Source organism: Pygocentrus nattereri, chromosome 12, assembly GCF_015220715.1.
Source record: "Pygocentrus nattereri isolate fPygNat1 chromosome 12, fPygNat1.pri, whole genome shotgun sequence".
In the NCBI taxonomy this organism is placed as follows: Eukaryota; Metazoa; Chordata; class Actinopteri; order Characiformes; family Serrasalmidae; genus Pygocentrus; species Pygocentrus nattereri.
In genome coordinates, this window is record NC_051222.1 from 17,760,731 (window position 1) to 17,782,957 (window position 22,227).

Consider the following 22,227-nt stretch of genomic DNA (forward strand, 5'->3'; position numbering starts at 1 on the left):
CATTTAAAATAATTAACCCCAATCAATTTTCCCATGGAGTAAAGGATTTTGTTATAGCTAAATGGACAAAATAAGCTTCATCAGAAAGTATTTATTGCTTTGAGTACTTCATTAACATTATTTTCATGTTGCTGTTGCAGAGCTCACATGAGTCTTAACATAAAAATCCTAAAAAGCCTAAAGAGAGAGCACATTTTCCAGTTTTCATCACTGATGTGACATCTATTAAGGGCATCTATGCTTTCTTCACGTGTATATGTCATGTAGGTCATATCTACAGCCAGTGTGATTAATGGCTATTGCTTTTGCTCATAGATTCTTATTATAGTGGAGGCTCACTGCTGTTGCTTTTGTTAGTTTGTTGCTTGTTCATTTATCTGTAGGCCTTCATAAGAAATGTGCTGCTGTCAGAAAAAAACCCTGTATCTCCAAAATAGTAACTTTACAGGAAAAGGAAAAAATACTTTACTTTTAATGTAAGTCAGTGGAGCCAGACGTTTTTTCCAAGGGCCAAGCCAGCTAAATGTGTTAATGGAATTAAAAAAAATGAGTGGGATTAAGATTGTACTTGTCCTGACACCAGACTGTCTGGACGAGTCAGAACACTATGATCATCACCCTTCAGGATTATTGTAGAAATCACCGCTGATGCCCTGTTCTTTCCAGCATTAGACACAACCTGCATTTACATGGTAGCCAAGAATAGAAGTTTTGTAATGTTAGGTGTGTTGATGTACTCCTGTTTAGTCTACAAGCTGTGGATATACAATATAGTATACCAACTCATGTACTCTCAGTTGTCGACTTCAACACCTCTCTTCTAATTCCTCATTCTCGACACCCCCTGGAACTTTATAGGTCTACTATGTATATATACTATATATATATATACAATTAAAGACAGTCAGCCATCCTCTACCCCATTCATCATTGATCAGTTTCTGACCACAGGACCACTGTGTTTCTGACCATCCGCAGACCAGCAGTGTCACTGATATGGCAGTGAGGTGGGAGGAGGGATTGGCACCAGTAGTTTGAAAGTGATTAAAAAGTATCCCACTAGTCTCCATGAATTCAGAAATTGACCATTAATGGAGGGGCAGAGGATAGGTGACCCAAATTGTGCGTGGCAAATAGATACTGGCTGTACGCCAGCAATGTGGACTGTATGTTCTAGGAGATCTTGCTGTGAAAGGAGACCTTAGGAGCACCCTCTGGTGGTAGAAATGTGGACTAGCACAAAGCCAGTGCATCTGCCAAAGGACCACTTAAATAAGTGACTTATCAAGACCTATCAACACTGCCCGCTTTTAAGAATGCCATAAACCAAACAGACTTCTCTGTCCTTTTCTGTACCACATCCAGATAGAAACAGTGCCTGCCTAAGAGCAGTGCACTGGACTGTGAGTAACATTTTGATACAGGAGCATTTTTTTTTCCCATACAGCCTTTCAATGGTGCAGATATTGCCAAGAATCACTCAACAAGCTGTTCATTGAATAGAGTCAGAGTCGCCTGAGCACATATCAAATCAATGTAAATATGCATTAGGATGGAAAGGCAGTAGAGAAAAAAGGTAGAGAGATACGTTTTGACATGTTTCCCATTGGAACATGTCCAGAGCAGAATTAGAGGGGAAACCTTGATCAGCTTCAGCTCCACAGGGCTCAACATATTCTTGAGACTGGCTTTGCCAGCATGATTTTGCAGAACTTTTTTCCCCTGTTCTTTCAGCAGAAGCAGAGCTTCCTTGGAAAATCAAGTAGGTAAGGTTCATACTTATTGAAGTCAGAAAGGCTTTGGCAGATTAACATTAACCAAGGACTGGAAATGCCTCTTGCTGTTTGTTAGTTATCATGTCAGAGATACAGATAGAGGTTATCAAACCATAGCCTCCAGCAGCCTCTTAAGAGTGCAGAGCTTATCTGGTAGCAGTACGAGACGGTATGGTGAGAGAGTCATTGCTCCTACGCTGCTGTGGTAAATCTTTAACCTGAAAGGTTTGAGGGCCTTTTAGATTCCTTAATGGAGTTAACAAAATAAGTCATGGGCCAGTCCATGTGCCACATTGTGCTCTAACAATAGGTGGCACTCTGTGAAAACTTTGATGTCCAGTGATGGAGACAAGCTCATCTGATCTGGAGAAGGTTGGACTTGATCTGTGTCAGCTTCTGTCACCATCATGCTTCTGAAGCATGCGACACATTTAATAAACAAAACAGAGCACGCTGTTGCCATATCCTTCTTTCTCCTTGACTCAAGTCTAGTAAGCCAACCCACACTACAGTCTGCATCTACAGTTTATACAATTGCACACCTAAGAAGCACTCACAGATATGCAACCTTTGAACAGCTGCTGGCTTGCAATCGTCCCCACATTGCCTGTACAGTGCCTTCTTCCCAAGTACTGGGCAGAGAATTCATGCAATTAAGCAGAAAATGAGGTCAGCCCAAAATGACTCAACAGCAAAAAACACTCCCTCAAACAGAGCTAAAGCAGTTCTCGCATGCCTGCATCTTGGACCGTTTGGAGCTCTACTAATGGGTTGATCTTGCATTTGCTTTAAGAAGGCATTTAGAGAGTTTGTTGTTCAGTAATGTGGCAATTCTGAATCTGACAGCTTCCTGAGAAGCGGTACTCACTTGGCGACTTGGGCACCAAGAAGTTATTGCTTACTCATAGTAAGTCTGAATTGAATAACTGAGTAGTCAAAGTTATGAGTTCAGCCATGAGCTTTTTTACCTGAATTTTTATGTGAGCAACCAACATAACGTTCCTCATAATCCAAGTATGTCTCTTTGATACACATGACCAACTGTTTTGCTGTACCTATAATCTGACACTCTTGTCATCCGCCTCCACAGCTCCGCTTCTACTCACCTTCCACATGATTAAAATTCCATCATCCACACACACAGCGAAAGGGGGAGGAAAGGCAGTGAGACTGTGCTCAGGTTCTCCTGGCGTTCTGAGCTCCGGCCGCTCTTTTTCACTCTCTGTGCAGCTCTCTGAGAAGTTGGAGAGCAAGCACGTTCGGGTCTGCCTGTGTCATTGTCTCTACCGGCTCGCTTTCCTCTTCAGCCACTCCTCCTTCCCCTGGTTAGAGCAGCGCAGGAGGAGCATCGGGCCACCTCTTGTTAACTCAGCTCCTCCCCCTTGCATTCTAGCGGTGGGCAGGGTAAACATGCACTGGTGGGGGCTTGCAGAAGTAGACCAATGACGAGACAGGTGGGAGGAGATATTCAAGTGATGTGGGTTTGTCAGGCTGCTTGAATGGCTATAGCAGGATTTATGTCTCTCACATCTCCAGGCAAGATTTTCTCCTTTCTCATGTTTGTCCTCTCTCTCTCTTTCTCTTTGTTTTTGTCTCTCTCCCAGTCATCTGATCTGAGATTGTCTCATCTGTCGCCCTCAATTTATTCTCCCATTTATTTCCTGGGTCCTGTAAACAAGCCTCAGTTTGTCAACTTAATCACGCCGCTCCACTCTTTATAAACACACAATTGCAGGGAGTGGAGAAAGGACAGGTGGGAAATGAAGACCTGTTTCATAAACTAACTTCAATAGAATGCTTCTTCTTCTTTCTCTTTCACTTTTCAAAGGCAATGAGTCCAAGTGAATCGTCTCAATACGGATTTTCCGCACACAGCCAAGCCTCAATCCAATGATTATGTTTAACCAACAGCGAGTAACTCACGATGACTGAGGTCTCCCAACTCCACATGTCAACACAAACTCAGTATCTCTCCCAACAGGTCAAGAAGACACAATGACAAACACAGTCTCTCAGGCATTGCAGCTGAGCTAAGTCAGTTTTTATTAGCAACCACTAAGTGATGTTTTAGTGAATAGCAGGATCAGTCAGTTGCTCACGCATTTTTCAGCCTGCCACTCTACAAGGAAGACGAAAGGAATGTTATGGGTCACTAATGGGTCACTGTGGCCTGACGTTGCCCTTGATCCAGAAGGCCAAAGACCTCCATAACGCCTCTTAACTGTTGCCACATGGTGCTTTAACGCCCGTTTGCCTCACTTGACTTACACTGAGACTCTCTGGCTGCCAGCTGTGCTTATCGAGAATTAATTGCAAGCGAGAAAGAATCCCTGTTTTTCATAATGGTCTGATATCTCATATATGTACCACATTGAAGCGGGATGTATGAGAAGCATTGGGTAAATAAACAGTAAGAGAGGAGCTCTAGTGAACCCACCATTGGTATTCGGATGTGCTGCATCCAGGCATTTTTCATCGTGACGTCTGAGTACTCCCAGCAAGGGCTAATTCTTTAAGAAATTACTCTGCATTGCTTTATTCCTTTTTTCCCCTCTAATCTTTCAGCGAGAACACAGCGTGAGCTCCTCAAAAGTTGACATTCCTTTAGCACCCAAAAAGCAAATAAACAGTTAATCTTTATAGACTCTAAAAAGTGTCTGGCATCTTGCACAGAGACTGGTGCATGACTCACAACTGGGCCCATTAATGCGCTATAGTACATAATAACTTAGTAAGCAAGGTTGAACCCACAGCGTGACAGGGCTGCCAAATGCTATGCCTTTCATCCATTTTGCTTATTACTTTTAAATTGGTTTTGGATAAAAAACATGCTTTATATTGCTGAAGAAATATGCCTTCTCTCTCTTTCCTGCGTTGGATCAAACACAGTTTGCTTTGAATTTTAAAGGTTTTTTGGAACAGTAAATCTTGCTTTTTGCTTTCTGGAATGCTTGGAATTTCAGGGTCTTTGCCTCTTTTGGCAAACCCAATAAAGGAACAAGCAAAGCTGGTTCTACAAGACGTTAAGGGCAGGTTCTGCTTTCCCTGATTTAGGACAAAATTTCTCCACCCTAAAATTTTGCCTTTAACCAGGACAGAAAACAGTAAGACTGCTCTCAGAGCAGCACAAAATGCCATCTTGTCAGTACTAAGGTGCAGATCTTATCTGCAGGAGAGGGTCCTCTATTCTGCTGTGATTCAGCATCTATTCTCAGCATCTTTACAACCCGTGTCCTGTTTTCCTTCATTCCAAGATGTTATCTGACTTTTTTAACTTTCAAAAACAAAAACTGGTTGTATTTCATCTATAGCTAACTGTTGTGCTGTTTACAAGGATATCAGTAGTACATAAAGTCATTGTGCACGGCAGTTAGACTCAGAAAAGACATTCTGTCTCTGTCACTCTGTTATGTCTCTCCTGTAAAATCCTGAGAGCACTGCTTGTCTTCATGCCCTTTGACCACTAAAGTGAGTTCAGATGGCTTGTTAAAGAGCTGCTTTAAGTAATATAAGCTGCTGCAAGATATACTGCACCTTTGTGAACTGGGACCCTTACGAAGAGCCAGAACTGTGCCTTCTTGTAATTTTCCATGCCATCATGTTAATTATTAATATGTAGGTCATGGTTTGTCCTTCAGAATGGCAAGATCACAGTTATGCTAACCCCAAATGACAGCAAAGAAGGCGACCATTTGTTAATTAAGTATATTGTTTTATCTCCCAGCCTGTGGGTCTTGTGTGGGGTCACGCAAACAAACTGAGTAAGCAGCTCCAGGGCATGTTCTACTTGTTGACTGCTTAAAATTGCTTTGTCTGCTTCAGTGGACCACGTTCCATTTTTAACTCATCCGGATAATGTTACAGAGGCCAGGTCAGAGCTGAGATAATGATGTTACAACCAACATAAATATAAAAACAAGCATGTTGAGTAAACAGTTCATTTAAAACTAGGCTGCTACTAGCATTTATTTCCATGAATGATTAATCAGCATAGTCAGTGTGATTATGATCAGTCAGTCAGTAATTCAGAGGAAGAAGGGCAAAAATTTGTCAATAATATGATCAAAATAATCAAAATATCTAACATTGTGTGCATCTTTAATTTTGGATGCATGGAAGCATCATTTTCCCGCGACCCTGACGGAGAAGCGGCTTAGAAAATGGATGGATGGATGGATGGAAGCATCATTTTTCCTTCTGCATGATGTTATTTTATGTCCCTCTGGTGACACTTCTTAGCAGTAAAGATAAGTCATGGCCACAGCTTAGCAAGGCATGGGAATGACATGGTTGAGTTGTGGTTATGACTTGGTTAGGTGTGGGAATGAGATAAGTGAGTCATGGTCATGTTTAATCAGGCAGTGGAATGAGATGTTTGAGTTGAGATCATGACTTAGTAAGGTGTGGGAACTACATATATGTACATTTACAGCATTTGGCAGACATTCTTATCCAGAGCAACTTAAAGTTTGATCATTTTAGACAGGTAGGCAAAGATCATATTAGGAGTCTTGCCCAAGGACTCTTATTGGTATAGTGTATGGTGCTTGCCCAGGTAGGGGATTGAACTCCAGTCTATGGTGTAGAAGGCAGAGGTGTTGCTGACTACACTATGCCAATGAGAGTTGAGTCATGGTCATGATTTTGGAATGTGTGGGAACAAGACTGTTGACTTGTGGTCATTGTTTAGTAAGCTACAGGAATGAGACAGTTGAGTTGTGGTCACCATTTAGTAAGCTTTGGGAAGGAGAAAGATTTCCAGATTGCATTGCTCTTGAAAACCTTTTTTTCTTTATCAGTGTTGAACATACAAAAGCAAGAAATGTACAAATGATTTTTTCTCTAATGATAAAACAAAGCCAAATTATTTTTGTTAGTAATTAAACCAGATATTACTGAACATAAGCAGTCAGCAAGTTCCAGACAAATGTGGATAAAAGTGAAAAGACTAGGCACTAGGCAAAGTCATCGTCAAAGTACATGCGTGGGTCAAAACTGAAAGAGAATAGATGATTACAAGTGTGATCATCTCACCAGGCAGGCAAAACAAAAGGGCAATCCAAAAGACAAGGTCGAAACAACAGGCAAAAAGGGTCAGAAGCACAAATCCAAAATCCAGTAAACAGAACAAAAGGGCAAGGCAAAAATCAGAGTCGAAAAATAAGATCAAAGTCAGAACAAAACAGAGATAGGAGTCAGCAAACCGCTCAGCAATTTCACAATGGAAACAATACTTCTCACTGAACCTAATTAAAGCCCGGGCTTTCATACTAAACTATAGCAGCCATATGACAAAGACCACACAGGTGAAACCAGTCAGTAATCGAGACCAATCGTCACCGGTCATGTGATCTTCTCTTGACTCCTGGGTAATGGAGTCCATTAGGGACTCTGATGCTACAGGGAAGTCCTTAGTCACGTGTTCCTCCACAGTTTCAAGGGAAATGTAGTTTGCAACACTAGAAGAGCCAGTTTGAGGCGTAACACTGAGCACGCAGGAAGACCCTGGTCATCAATGAATCCTGAAGCTCAATACAGCTTTGACCACACATGAGGAGAGAACTGTCGGAACAATAAAACGATCTTTTATTTGACCTGCCCATGAACAATTTGTTTGTAAAATCTCCACTCTGGAGAATGTATTCCAAAAGGTCAATTTTCAGTGACCTAAAACAGTTTTGCATGGATGGGAGTCCTACTACTACTTGAAAATGAGTTGAGATCAGTGTATATATGGATCCAGAGACACAACTTTTTAGATAAAAATTCTTGTGAAGTAAGTTTTGAGGTGAAACGTTGGTCAAAACCGTTTGTGTGCAGACTCTCCTTTGTCTTTTCAGGTAAAACAGTTTTAACCTGTCTGTTTTCACCATTCACTCCTAATAAATAAATGCAATTTACTGCGCTTTAAACTTTGCCCATATTTGTTTTGGCATAAAAATATATATCCTTAAATGTTACCTATTGCGAAAACATGAGAATCATGTCAAATAAAAAAAACTGTCGGGTGATTTCAGAGGAAAACGTCTTCTCAGAATCTTGACAACTAATTTTTGACCTCAACATTAGCAGTTGAACCAATTTGTTATTGGATGCATTCTTAAAACTAAACCAATATCATTAATATCCACAAGGTCAAGGTTTTCAAAATAAAATGAAATGAACTACTAACAAGGGATCGTGAGATCGGCCACAGGCTGGGACAGGCAGCAGCAGTAATACGGTCACGGTGGTGTAGCAGCAGTAATACGGTGGTGAAGAGCCATAAGGCGAAGGTCCCTGTTTACCTATCACCTATGGTCACGAGCTGTGGGTAATGACCGAAAGAACGAGATTGCGAATACAAGCAGCGGAAATGAGCTTTCTTCATCGGGTGGCGGGCTACAAGCTATATGATAGAGTGAGGAGCTCGGCCATCCGGGAGGAGCTCTGATTAGAGCCACTACTCCTCTGCCTTGAGAGGAGCCAGCTGAGGTAGTTCGGGCATCTGATTCGGATGCCCCCTGGACACCTCCCAGTGGGGTTGTACCAGGCACAGCCTACCGGGATAAGACCCCAGGGTCGTCCTAGGACCCGCTGGAGGGATTACATCTTCAAGTTGGCCTGGGAGCGGCTTGGAGTCCCCGGGAACGGGCTGGAGGAAGTTGCGGGGGAGCAGGGTTGTCTGGGATTCTCTGGACTAAGCGATTAACGGCGATGATGATGATGATGATGATGATGATGATGATGAACGACTAACAGCTCCTTACAGCAGAACTGAAAGCATTTTTTTGTGCACTAAAAAGCTGAAAAACAGTCCGTATAACTTCAACAGCATTTTCTGTAAATCCTACACTGTATTCTCTTCTATCCCTTATGTGTAAAAGTAGAGCTAAATCCCAATGCAGAGAAGCGCTCTTTGGGCTCCTAATGGTTTGTGCTGGCAGTGGTGTCTCTCGGATGTTTATTAGGTCATTTGATCTGTTCTGTCATTGCATTTTTAATGGTATGTTTATCACAGAACCTCATGGCAATAACAATAAATGTACAGTTTATTGCGCAGTCCTCCCCTTCACCCACTCCATCATTCATATTGTGTAGTTTTCACATTGGTCTTTCATTGAACACAACTGGGCCTTGTCCTACTCTTGCATCGCATCATCATGGCGCAGTCACTGATTTACATACATTCTAAAATGTCAAAGTAAAGCTTAGACAGTACAGCAAATATTTGCAACAGAATTACTGGAAGGCTACAGCTGGAATATAAAGACTGCACCTGTCAGATTGTCTCTATGTTCCAATTAAAATGCAATGCATTTCTTACTCCTTCAACAGAGCTGTGGCAGTCAAAGAGGAGTATTACTCCCTCTCAGTAATAACGCATACAGTTCAGTTAATCCTCTCCAACCAAGGGGGGATCATCACGGGCATATTAGTGCGCTGCCTTTCACTTCTGTGTTAAGCACAATTCACACATAATGCAGTGTGACTGGCACAGAGGTGATTAGACCTCTAATGGCATTTAATAAAGTCCGAGTGGATCCTCAGTGTCCAGCAGAAGTGAGAGTCATTTTTGGCCAGAGAGAGAGAGGGTTTTAAACCCACTATGGTCTCTGATTAAAACCTTACAGCTGCGGTGAAATGTTGGATAGTTCTCACTTGACATTGATTTTTACACTAGAAACTATGCATATGAGTATGTTGGAGCTTGTGAGGAGCCACATGTATTTCAGTCTATTCTACATAAATTTATTCTAGGTCCTCTGTTCTGTGGTCATGCCTACTGATTATTTCTACCATAGTTCAGAGGCACTGAAGGTGCATCTGTCTTAATCAAATCCTTTAAATGTTGCATGAAAGAAAGAAAAAAGAAAGGAAGCAGCACAAGAAAAAGACTCCATAAGAAGGACATATACAGAAAATAGCATCATTTTTCTTTTCATTTTTTTGGCATTTTCCACAATTTTCCCAATGTCCCATTCCACTCGCTACCTAGATCTCTTCCAATCACACTACTATTACTAGCAGTGCCAGGAGGGTAAAAACTAGAACGTCATGTTAACTGCACCATTTCAAACTCAATCATTAGACAGCACAACACGCTTGGAGGAGAACACTAATTGCCGATTCTGTTACATTGGTTAAAAAATGCCCACCCTGCCTAGCATTGTGTTGAGTAATCCAGGAGAGAGCAAGGCCAGTTGTGTGGTCTTAAATTCCCAGCTATGGATGGCTATAACTTCAAAGGGGATCAAACTTGCAGTTCTAGCTGGGTTAATGCTTAGACAGTGGGTCCTCTCAGGAGCCCTTTAGCCTCATTAGCATTGTATTTCTTTGTCAATGTAAGTAGCAGAGTTTTTGCACTAGGAATGGGCATTGTAATAGTTTTTGGTATTCCAACATCCAAATATTAAAGCAAATGTGTGATAATGTATTGCCAATGAGGAAAAACAATATTGTTGTGAATAAACACAGACACACAAAGGCCCTGAAGAGGCTCTGATAACGCACAATCATAGTGTTGAATTGATGTTCTCTTTTCTCAGATTTTTAAACTTTTTGTCTAGTAATTATGAGCATATGTCTTGTATTTTCATTTACTGTTCAATGTAAAGGTATTCACATTTAATTAGGCTTTTCACCCGCCCAACGCTGCTAATGGTTTTTTACTTTCACATCCTGGGATTAGTTTATACACAGACATTTAGAGCTTATAATCTGTTCATGAAATATATTTTATTTCATACACTGCAGTTTTATAGTTTCAGACTATTGCCAACTCTTGTTATCTGCATTTAAATACATGTGTCTCAGCCTCAGTGGTAGTCTTTGTAGTGTTTGAGTGCAAATTTTCACAGGTGATGAGAGACAATGGTGATACTGATAGAAGATCATTATTGGTTGAACATTGTTGGTGCTGGTTCTTAAGCATTGGCTTGGTGCATCATGAGAGAAGGAGTTGGACACCAGAACTACAGTGACCACATCAGTTAGCCAATATTTATTGATCATTTCTATAAATTTGAAAAACTCCAGTTCTGGTTTTACATACACAGCAGGGAATGTCACACTGGTTTGCTGCCACATTGGGAAATGGCATAAGAAGCAGTGTTTTTCTTTCTTAATTAAAATTTAACCTTTAGTTGTCAAAAGTCTTTTTACATCAAGTAGATTTTTACAAACTTAACAGACTGACATCTTCACATCAAGTCCAGTATTCCATTTCAGCTCAGCACTCTGAGTATAAATCCTCAAGGGCATGGCATGAATGACAATGTTCACCTTTTCTTTTTTCTTTTCTTTTTTTTTAACTCAACCTCTGGCACAAATACTAACTCTCCTAGATGTTTTAAAAATAACTGTAATGGTTTAAATAATGAAAAAATTAAATGACAACAACAAATTGATGAATGGCTTTGACCAAAAGAAAAACTTTTTACTGTTCCAGTGTCTCAACAATGGCGGTGTTTACATGCAAAGATTTTTGCCAATCCGATTGAATACAATCGCATTACAGATTCAGACTGAGGTGTTTATACTCACTCTATTCAACGATCTAATGGGAAATCTTCGTTTACATGCTCACTACAAATAATCCGATGCAAAATGACACGCATGCGTGGAGTAGCGCTTAGAGTAAACATTACCATGACAGCGAACATCACGTGAGGTCCAGTCAGAGTGAGATGAGCAGCAGTGAGCAGTGCATGTGTTTTAATTGGTTTAAACTGATGTCAGACTCAGAAAAACGTCCTTCACCTGTACTTATAAAGGAAGCGGTGAGAGGAAAACATCGTGCTCTGAGACACAGAAGCTGGACGTCCGTCCCACCGCCGTCTTTTAAAGCTCAGAGTATAAACCTCGTCTCCTCTGCAGACCAGCTTCTGCTCCACCATGCTGAACCTTTTGTTGTGATGCGCCGCGCATGCGCAGAGCGTTCTTAGACGATCCGACTGGAGTGTAATCGGATTCAGGCGTTTACACAGATATTCTTCTATTTAACGGATTATTTAGAGGTTTACCCTCCTCGATCAATCGGATAGAAATTGTATTCCAAATGGCCTCAATCGGACTAGACTGTTCCAATTGAGGTGTTTACATGGACGTATTCTATTCCAATTGAGCTATGAGTCGGATTATTAACGGATTATTAGGCAGCATGTAAACGTGGCTAGTGAAGAGATAATTAGTAGCACTATAATGGCACTATAAACTTAATTAGGACTCCCTGTCTTACTGAGTGGGCCGATAGTTAGAGCCTGTAGCACGGTGGTTTTCAAATCCAGTCCTTGCAGGCTCCTGCCCAGCACACTTTCAGTTACTTTCTGTCCCCAACACACCTGATCCAGCATATAAAGAAAGTGATAGTTATCTGAAGAGCTGGACCAGGTGTGTTGGGGCAGGGAATAGTGCAGAACTGTGAAGTGCAGTGGGTCCCCAGGACTGGAGTTGAAAAAGCTCTGCACATCTGTTGAGGCACAGTTTGTCATGCTTTCTTTCATCAGAAGTGACTTTCTGGCCGCAGAGCTGCTCTTGGCTGCATGTTTTTGGGTGGCGACTCATTCTCAGCTAGCACTGTCATTGACGTGTGTGTATAACAATCCTGGGTGTATCTCCTAAAGTTGCCAGTGAGGTTAAGTACAAGTTAGATTTCTGATAAAATGTCAGAATTTATTGCATTTATGACATTATCTAAGGGCTAAAAGTTGAGGAATCCATTTTTTGATGGGCTGAATCTAATAAGAGATGTTTTATCTGATAGACTTTCAAACGGCTGCTTTTGAACAGCATTTCATTGGGAAGAAAATCACTGAGTCATGTAATGCAAGTCCAACACTAAACTTCTAATACACTGGTACACAAGGTTACATGCCTTTCCCAAAGAAATATTGAAACTACATTAATTCCGGAAGCTTTCTGTGCAAGACAAAGGCCGTTTTCTGTCGAATCTAGGTCAATCTGATTAGTATTAGTGCATAACACATAAATAAAAAGATATTCAGGAAGAAGCAAAACCTTTGCTAAACCTGGAGCAAAAGGGAGTAAACAGCACAAAGTCACAATCCTTCCAACCTAAGCAGAGTGGGAAATGCTTCTGATTATTTGGAACGAAAGCGGTTTAATCAGTAACAGAGCAACGGATTATGAAGAACAAAGCAAGTAGATAAACAGCAAGAGGATGAATCTCAGGCTCGCCTGCCCTACTGGGAGTTCTGTGATCTTATTTTCCATGCAACAAATCTGAAAATCAAATACCCCACACCCTACTGTTATAATTAGACCAGGGTGCATGTAACCACACAGGCATTAGTTTGAGGGTGGATATTGGCATAAAATCAACCTGTATAAGATCGGCACAGTATGATATGAGTTGAGAAGTGCACAAAGAACTTATTATTGGGAAAGAGTGATTTTCTGAATCATGAGTATTCTACCCACGGTGTTGCCCAAGGTGACTTGGCTCCATTAAGAAATTTATGGGTTTTGCTAGTTTGTGGACACTTCAACTGAACTAAATAACTCTCAAAGACTTGATTATATACAAAAGAAATCAAATCTAGCTTTAGCTCATTATGATTTGAATGAGCAGCAAAAGAAAAACTGTAACTCAGTAAGATTTCCATTTGTTTCTGAGGTGGCAAATTGAGGACTTTATCAGAGATGAAATTCAATTGATTCATCTGAATAAAACAGACCTTGGCAAGGAATAATCCCAACAGTTTTGCATATTTAAATAATAATATGCAACTTTATAATACAGCAACTGATACTGTTCCCTGAGTGCTTTTAGTTTTGTAGAAACAGTGCTCTGTGAACTCATTATGAATTAATCAGCTTGTGCATATAAATTTGTAAGAAGAGAATTCAGTCAGCATAGCATACGCTGCAATCCATAAGCAACTGGACTGCCATACTATTTTTGTTTTGATTGTTTTGTTTTGAAAGCCACACCGAACATAATTAAATTTCCGTAGTTATCTGATTATTTAAATGGTCATGTAAACAGCATACTACGATTTCTTAAATTGGAGTAAGGTCTAGAAATCGGATTAAGAAATCAGATTAAGAGACTTGAATTTTAGCTTAGTAATCTGATTTTTCAGGGCATGTATACTCTTACTCTGATTTCTTTCTGATTTCTCCATTTGCGCTTGTGTGGAAGAGACTCCTGTACCGGAAATAAGCAAGCAGTGTTGCCCTGAGAGAACAGCAAACACTTTTGGATTGATGCTGAAACCAACTACATTTTTGACAAAATGAAGAATTTAAATATTCTAGATGATGTATTTTCATATTTTTAGGTAAATTGGTGCAATGTTTTTTTAAAAAAAAAAGAAGTAAAGTTTGGGTTTTACATTTTGGGTCTTATTCTATGGGTTTATTGGATTATGCAAAGAAATCTAATTACCTGACTCATGTAAAAACTAGAATTTCCCCATTATCTAATTGCTCAAGTATCTATAAAAACGTTGATCAGATTATTCACAAAATCATATTTTCTGAAAAAAAAATGGGATTCTTAAGTGCCTGTAAATGCACTCACTGTTCAGTCATGTCCATATTGTGATTACATACTATAAATATTGGAAGTAGAATAATCTATTTGTATTTGCATTCTCAACCATTTTTTAAAACATATTTAAACTTACTACTTTTTGGATAACTTTCTAGTATTATGTATATTTTACACTCTAGATTATGTACAGTACCTCTTTCACCAGCCACAGCCCTTGATCAGCCTCCATGAATTATTTAGCACTAAGATAATATAAGACAATACAGCTGTCCAGTAATTAATTACAGTTTTAGTAATTAAATGACCTTTTAAGTCCTCAGCTGGGCAGCGGAATCTGTAATCTAATTATGAAAGTCATTTCTTGCCAACAGTCAAAGGTCAAGTTTGTTAGCTTCATTGGAATGCCATCTGATAATAATGGACAGCAATTTTATTACCATCTGAAACGAAACTTCTCCCCATTATGTAGAGTTCAAGAGTTCCTTTCACTAAAGCATCTACTCGCCTCATAACAATGAGCCATTTCTCAGAGTAGCACAGCTACCATACATTTGACTGTTAAAATCGCTCCCTGGGGAGCTGTGGTAAGTGAGATGCGATTTTAGAGCAGACCAGTGCTCACTTGCACGATAACCCCTGCTATGCCCTTGAGCTTCACTTTTCATAAAGTCTAGGTTTGCCGGAGTGGGAGAGTATAATGAATGCTGTAATCTTAAGTAAGACTTGCACACTTTCTCCCCACAGCTATGTCAGCTCTCCCAATGCGGAAAACCAGTAATGGAGTCTTTAGTTCTCTGGCCTCTCTCAGATGTTTTTGATTCATTACACCTTCCCACTGCCATGCTCCCTGGCCAAAAACATAATGTTCCACTAATATCATGGCAATACATTATCCCCAGCCACTGGCTAGGACAGTAGTACAAAATGAAATAGGGGATGGTTAAGACACTGTAACATTCATTATACTTGAGATACATTGGAGAGAAGCAGGCCATGGACAGATTCTATACAGAAAATAACAAATGATGTGGTAATTATGACCTCTATGCAGTGCATGCCCATAAGTTAAGCCATGTCGACGCCGTGTGTGGCGCCAGTGTCAGCAAAGGCTCTGTGTTTCTCGGCCTCAGGGATACGTCCTTGCTTCTGGAGATCTGCCACCCTGCAGAGTTTACTTTCATCCCTAATTAAACTCCTTAAACCAGAGAGGTATCAGATCACCATTTCATTTATTTGCTTTCCAGTCAAAACAGCCATTAAGTACAAGCTATTCATTTTTCAGCATCAGGTAAAAAGCAGAAAAGATATTTAATAGAAAATGACACCAAAACCTCAGCAGCAAAATATAACATTTTTAGTATTAAGTGTGTCCACCCTTTGCTTTTATTAGATATTCCAATTTTTTCACTAGACTTTTTTCAGTAGATATTTTTCCACACCTCCAAAGTTCAGTCAAAGAAGTTAGTTGCATTTTTTACTTCTCACAAGTATTCCCAAACAGATTCCGTGGTCAGATCTGGGTCCTGAGTTGTCTAGTTCATTGTTCTGAGATCAATGGCAGATTTAGTGTTTAATTAGTACATTTTTCTATTTTCTTTTTCTCAGTAAGGGCTTACTGACAGCTACTCATCCTTTCAGACTCATAGTGTTAAGTTGTCTTCTCACAGGGGAAGGATGGACAGAAACACCTCTAGGTTTTTGCAGATGTAAAGCAACAGCGGTGCTTGATTTTTATCTCAAACATGAAAGCCATAAAAACTGTTTATGTGATGGTGACAGTTTTGATGGTCTACCAGGTCTTGCATGGTTGTTAGGAGTCCCATTTTTAATAACTTTTAATGAAAACTCCAGTATCATTTTCACTTAAAAAGAGCTTAACTTATTAGCTGATTTGTCTGGAAACTGAATAAATAAAGGGTAGTTCCTGACTTCTGTGTAGAAGAACTAAAGCTCAACAGAATTACAGTTCCTTACTGAACAATCACATTAAATTGTTAATGTACAATGAATCTGAAGGACAACCTGACATCAAAATGTACCTTTTTATCTTGTTAGGTCATGTTACTGATCACATATTATATAATTCATCATATTATTTAAGACATTTAAAAAAAATCTTTAGTTAAAATATAATGACTTATGCATACCACTAAAATATCTTCTGCATTTTGCACAAGTGAGCAAGGAAAAATTATTTTAATCAGTAATATTTTACCTCCCTCTCCCACTGCTCACACCTATCATTGAGCAAAAGGCTCAGCTATGTTAGAGACCCTGCCTCATACCATGTTTCGCTCAGAATTTCTTCACAGTATAAAAAATGCCTTATGATTTCAGATTCACCTTAACTTTAAGACAAAAAAATTGGAGATTAAGCCTGGAGTTCAAGGAGTTCCAGCTGTTCAAGCTTTTCAGAACCTTCTGAATGTTAGAGCCAGTTGTGTGAGATTAAGTAGGGATCTCAGGGAGCAGGGTTAGGTACCCCCCTTTCACACCACAGAATCCTCCCTTGACACACAGTATCCACCTTTGAACATTCTAGCAAAAGCATGATGACCTACAGGCAGCAGCCTTAGAAAAACGTCCTCTAACAGTCTTAAGACTTACAAGTCAATCACTTGATGGAAGGCGCACACAGGGGTGAATTACCACATCATTAGAGCCATTCTTTGTGGGGGTTAGTGGTCGGTTTCAGAGGAAGAGGTTTTTGATGGTCTAATCAGAAGCCATTGATAGCACATGGCCTTTCAGAGCTGGGTACCTTTGGATTTGATAATCACCCGCAAATGTGAGTTGCCCTGGTCTTCTAAGATGAAATAGGAATAAAAGATTAAAGCATAGTGTCCTATTTGGAACAGGCTGTGTTTGATAGTGCCAAAGCCATTATCCTAATCCAGAGTATCTAATAAGCAGCATATGAAATGGGTGTTAAATCTGTTTAGAATCAGTGATTGTACCTTTTGGTAGGCCTAAAAGAGCATTTTCTTCTTCCTTTAAAATATGTAGTGGCTGTCCACTACGCTTGCTTATCAAACCACAGAAGCATTATTCCTTAAACAATCTCTTTACTTGTCTATTTCTTGTTTTAAACTGCTTGAAGATCTCATTGTCGGTTTCACGTTCCTGATATTCTGGATGGACGCATTCTTAGTGGTCAGTACTGCGGACCGCAGTGTGGTTTGTGAATGAGTGCAGTCTCCTTATGCATCAGATATCTGAAATCTTTCGTGGCAATCCCACAATGACTGCCTGGCCAAACTGAGCAAACGTTAGCCGACCCTGTGCTTCCAGCTTTATTTTCTAGATTTCTTGGTACAGGAGTTATGCGACACTAACCGCTAGCCCAAAGTCAAGAGCGCCCTCACTGTGACTTTGAAACAAAGGAACAGTCTTCCCTGCGGAGAACAGAAATCCAAAGCTGATTACACATCTGTGGCTTTAGGTCACACACTGAGTCGACATTATCCATTCCCAGCAGCCTTTCATCAGCCTCTTCGCTGCTGGGTTGGCAGAACGTAGCTTTTTGACTCTGGTCTGGACAAGGTTCGGTGATTCTGTTATGTTGGGATTTTTGCGAGGGCATCTGAAGTTAGGTTGCTGCACCCGGAACATCATTTGCAAATAAGAGATGAGTCTACAAACCAGAAGTGACACCGTATGCATTGTGCATTCTTGTTCTGAGCTCAGTCGTGCATGGTAATGAAGTAACCCTGCAAGGATTGCATGGCCCTGCATCACTGAGCCTGATCATTGAACATTCCCGCGATGCTTAGTCAATAGCATGAATCGAAAGGCCTTAGGTGGGTGACGGAACCGAGATTAGTTTGTTGCTCCTGGAGTATAATGGCATTCCGATGGGGTATAACATGAGCATGAGGCTGCATTCAAATCGTGTTCTAACTGCTGTTAAGAAGCAAATAAAAAAACTTAGATCAAGTACCATCTGCATAAATGGTTAAATCAGACATTTAGGGAGTATAGTACATGAGGATAGAGTGAACTAGAAGAAGGGTTTTTGGCTGCTTGTGAAAATGGGAGGTTTAAGGTTTTCATGAATTAATAATGAATCTGACATAGAATGAATATACATTTAAAAGGGGAGAGAAACCTTAGGAAATTTAAAGAAGCCATCTGGAGGGTCTTGACTGTAAATTAGAAAGGGAGGATGACTTCAGCAGTTCCAAGAGCAATCTCAAATTCCCCTCATTATTATCTCGGGTGATGTTTGTTGCCCTTGTGTGTCATTTATCAGAGTCCTTCTGAAAGCCGGTACAAAGTGGATCCACCTAGCTTCCAATTTCTGATGAAACCTCACAAACCAAGCCTTTATTTTAAGTTGAGATCCAAATTGCCCTTCTTTGTAACAGTTTGTTATAACAGTAGTTTGCAAGACATCTGTTAGCTCTTACTTCATTAACTAATCACAAACTAATCAGATATATTAGTTACTTATAATTAAACTGTTTATTAACATGTTCATATTACTTCATAAAGGACATATAAGCTGTTTCTTCACAATGAAATAATGAACTTCTACTTTGTGATTAGTAAGGCATGTACTAATCACAGTTCTTATAAAGTAACAGTGTACATATTTTAATATGAATCTGTTTTTTTGTATTACTTTATAATGAATAATTTAGTAATGAACAAATAAAAAAAAAAAATAATAAATAAAGAATATAGAATAGGAGATATTAGTCCATAAACAACTTCAATAAACACCCTTATGTAATAGGAGATATTAGTCCATAAACATCTTCAATAAACACCCTTATGTAATAGGAGATATTAGTCCATAAACAATCTCAATAAACACCCTTATGTAATAGGAGATATTAGTCCATAAACAACTTTAATAAACACCCTTATGTAATAGGAGATATTAGTCCATAAACAACCTCAATAAACACCCTTAGGTAATAGGAGATATTAGTCCATAAACAACCTCAATAAACACCCTTATGTAACAGGAGATATTAGTCCATAAACAACTTCAATAAACACCCTTATGTAACGGGAGATATTAGTCCATAAACAACCTCAATAAACACCCTTATGTAATAGGAGATATTAGTCCATAAACAACCTCAGTAAACACCCTTATGTAACAGGAGATATTAGTCCATAAACAACTTCAATAAACACCCTTATGTAATAGGAGATATTAGTCCATAAACAACCTCAATAAACACCCTTATGTAATAGGAGATATTAGTCCATCAACAACTTCAATAAACACCCTTATGTAATAGGAGATATTAGTCCATAAACAACTTCAATAAACACCCTTATGTAATAGGAGATATTAGTCCATAAACAACCTCAATAAACACCCTTATGTAATAGGAGATATTAGTCCATAAACAACTTCAATAAACACCCTTATGTAATAGGAGATATTAGTCCATAAACAACTTCAATAAACACCCTTATGTAATAGGAGATATTAGTCCATAAACAACCTCAATAAACACCCTTATGTAATAGGAGATATTAGTCCATAAACAACTTCAATAAACACCCTTATGTAATAGGAGATATTAGTCCATAAACAACTTTAATAAACACCCTTATGTAATAGGAGATATTAGTCCATAAACAACCTCAATAAACACCCTTATGTAATAGGAGATATTAGTCCATAAACAACCTCAATAAACACCCTTATGTAATAGGAGATATTAGTCCATAAACAACTTCAGTAACTCTTATGTAATAGAATAGGAATTATTAGTCCATAAACAACCTTAATATGCATTTCTGTACACTAGAAGTTATTAATCCACATACAACCTAAAAAAACACTCCTATACACTAGAATAGGAGATATTACTTTATAAACAACCCTAATAAACACTCCTATAGACTAGAATCAAATGTATTGTTCCATAATTAAATGTAATAAAATATGCTATACATTAGAAAAGCACATATTATTCCACACACAACTTTAATGAACAATGCATTGGGTAAGGAAATATTAGTCTATTGACAACCTTAATAAACACTCCTATACATTAGAATAGAAGATACTGATCCGTAAACAATCTTAGCAAACACTCTGATACACTAGAATGGGACGTATTAGTCCATAAACATCTTCAATAAACACTCCAATCTGTCTTGCCTTGATGCCTTCATTTGTGATAGAAGACCAGACCATCATTAAGGGTGTAGGCTGAGTTGATTGGTTTTATTTAAACTTGAGGCAAAAACAAACACTGCAAACAAATCATGAAGCAAATGGTGCCAGACAAAAGCAAAAATGAGAGCCACTTATACCAAAGACAAGAGCAGAAACACCTGGAAAGGAGGAGTAACAAGCTATACACAGATGGCAACACTAATGATAAGGCAGGGCTACATGGATGATACAGGAGAGGGCAGACTTTAGATTGGGGGGCTGCAGAAATAACTTATGTCATTTGTAAACTATGACTAAGTTATGGTTTAGATTAATAGTTTTTGTCACTACCTTTATGCCACTATGCCACAGGTTAATGCAGATAACATGATATCCAGAGCAAAGCATGGTAATTCCCTCACCTCCCATGTAGTGAGTTACAGTCTGGTAACTTGCTGAAGGAGCAGACATCAAAATGTAATGAGCAGGAAAAAGGAGTGGAAAGACAAAGCAGACTTTTGGGGTTAGCTGTCAGCCATTAGCCAAGCATGGAGAACAGCTCGGCCAGCTGCTTCAGGTGATGACACGATCTCAGCCAGGTCCTCACTACAAACTGAGAGACTCCACAGCTTCTCAGCTAATACTGTTAGCGTGAATATTGCTATTCAAACTCCAGCAGTGACTGACAGCTCGAGATGAAAGTTTGAGTGTGAGAGATGTATGTCCAAGATAAATCAATTGAGAAATTAGGACATAAAACAACATTCAGCACCAACATTGTTTCTACGCTCCTTGTCCGTTTTATCAGCTCCACTTACTCTATAGCTGCACTTTGTAGCTCTACTGTTATAGACTGTAGTCCATCTGTTTCTCTGATACTTAGTTAGCCCCCCTTTTTCTTCAGTGGTCAGGACCCCCATGGACCCACTCAGAGCAGGTGCTTTTGGGTGGTGGATCATTCTTAGCACTGCAGTAACACTGACGTGGTAGTCTTGTGTTAGTGTGTGTTGTGCTGGCACAAGTGGATCAGACACAGCAGTGCTGCTGGAGTTTTTAAACACCTCAGTGTCACTGCTGGACTGAGAATAGTCTACCAACCAATACTGTCCAGGCAACAGCATCAAGTACTGTACAAAATGTAATGGTCAATATTTTTTTTTTTTTTAAAGTCAAATGTAGGTAAACCTTACATGCTATGTTGGATCACTGTTTTTGGTTTACAGAAATGTTAATTTACAGGAAGCAAATAATCAACTTTGAAATATATTTGTATTTGTTTTAATGGTTGTTACTGTTATTATTATGGTAAAATTATGTAATAAAATAAAAATGGCAGAATAACTACACAGTCAGGAAAAGGAGATACTGTGCAGGTACATATTTCGTTCATTCAGGTACAAACAATAAAATGTACACTTAAAGCTACAAGAATAAATTGTCTGACACATTTAAGGACCTATTTTTTACCTTTTTGTAACTTAATGTTTTAATAGAGAATGATAAAATAAGAAGCCTGAAAATAAGATTGGGTGTGTGGAGTCAATTCAACTAGAAATTAACATAGCAATGAAATACTTATGTTACCTCACTAAAGGTGCTGAAGATGGACTCCCAAGTGACAGACTGGTGAAACTCTTAAATTACAGTAAAAGTCAATAGTTTTTACTAGTCATTATTATTCAGATTCTGCCACCAGACTGTTTGCATTTTTATAGCAGTTTATTTAAGCATCCAAAAAGTTTTTATTTGAAAAATAAAACTGTGATAAATCTCTCTCTCTCTCTCTCTCTCTCTCTCTCTCTGTGTATCATTGTTTCCCATATAAA

At 39.2% G+C, this 22,227-nt stretch overlaps 1 protein-coding gene and 1 long non-coding RNA gene across 3 annotated transcripts in view; one reads left to right on the top strand and one right to left on the bottom strand.

Annotated features, from left to right (window-relative positions):
• The window catches only part of LOC108434744, a 263,953-nt gene that overhangs the window by 89,802 nt on the left and 151,924 nt on the right, over positions 1–22,227 (top strand). The window lies entirely within an intron of this gene.
• LOC108434742 (E3 ubiquitin-protein ligase Midline-1) overlaps positions 1–22,227 on the bottom strand; it is a 76,639-nt gene that overhangs the window by 47,335 nt on the left and 7,077 nt on the right. The window contains exon 1 of one of the 2 annotated variants that reach the window (XM_017710096.2): positions 2,882–3,091. The exons of the other annotated variant lie outside the window; for it this stretch is intronic. The gene's annotated coding sequence lies outside the window, so the exon portion shown is untranslated. Of the gene's footprint in view, positions 1–2,881; positions 3,092–22,227 lie in introns of those variants that run through there. 2 annotated transcript variants of the gene reach the window in all.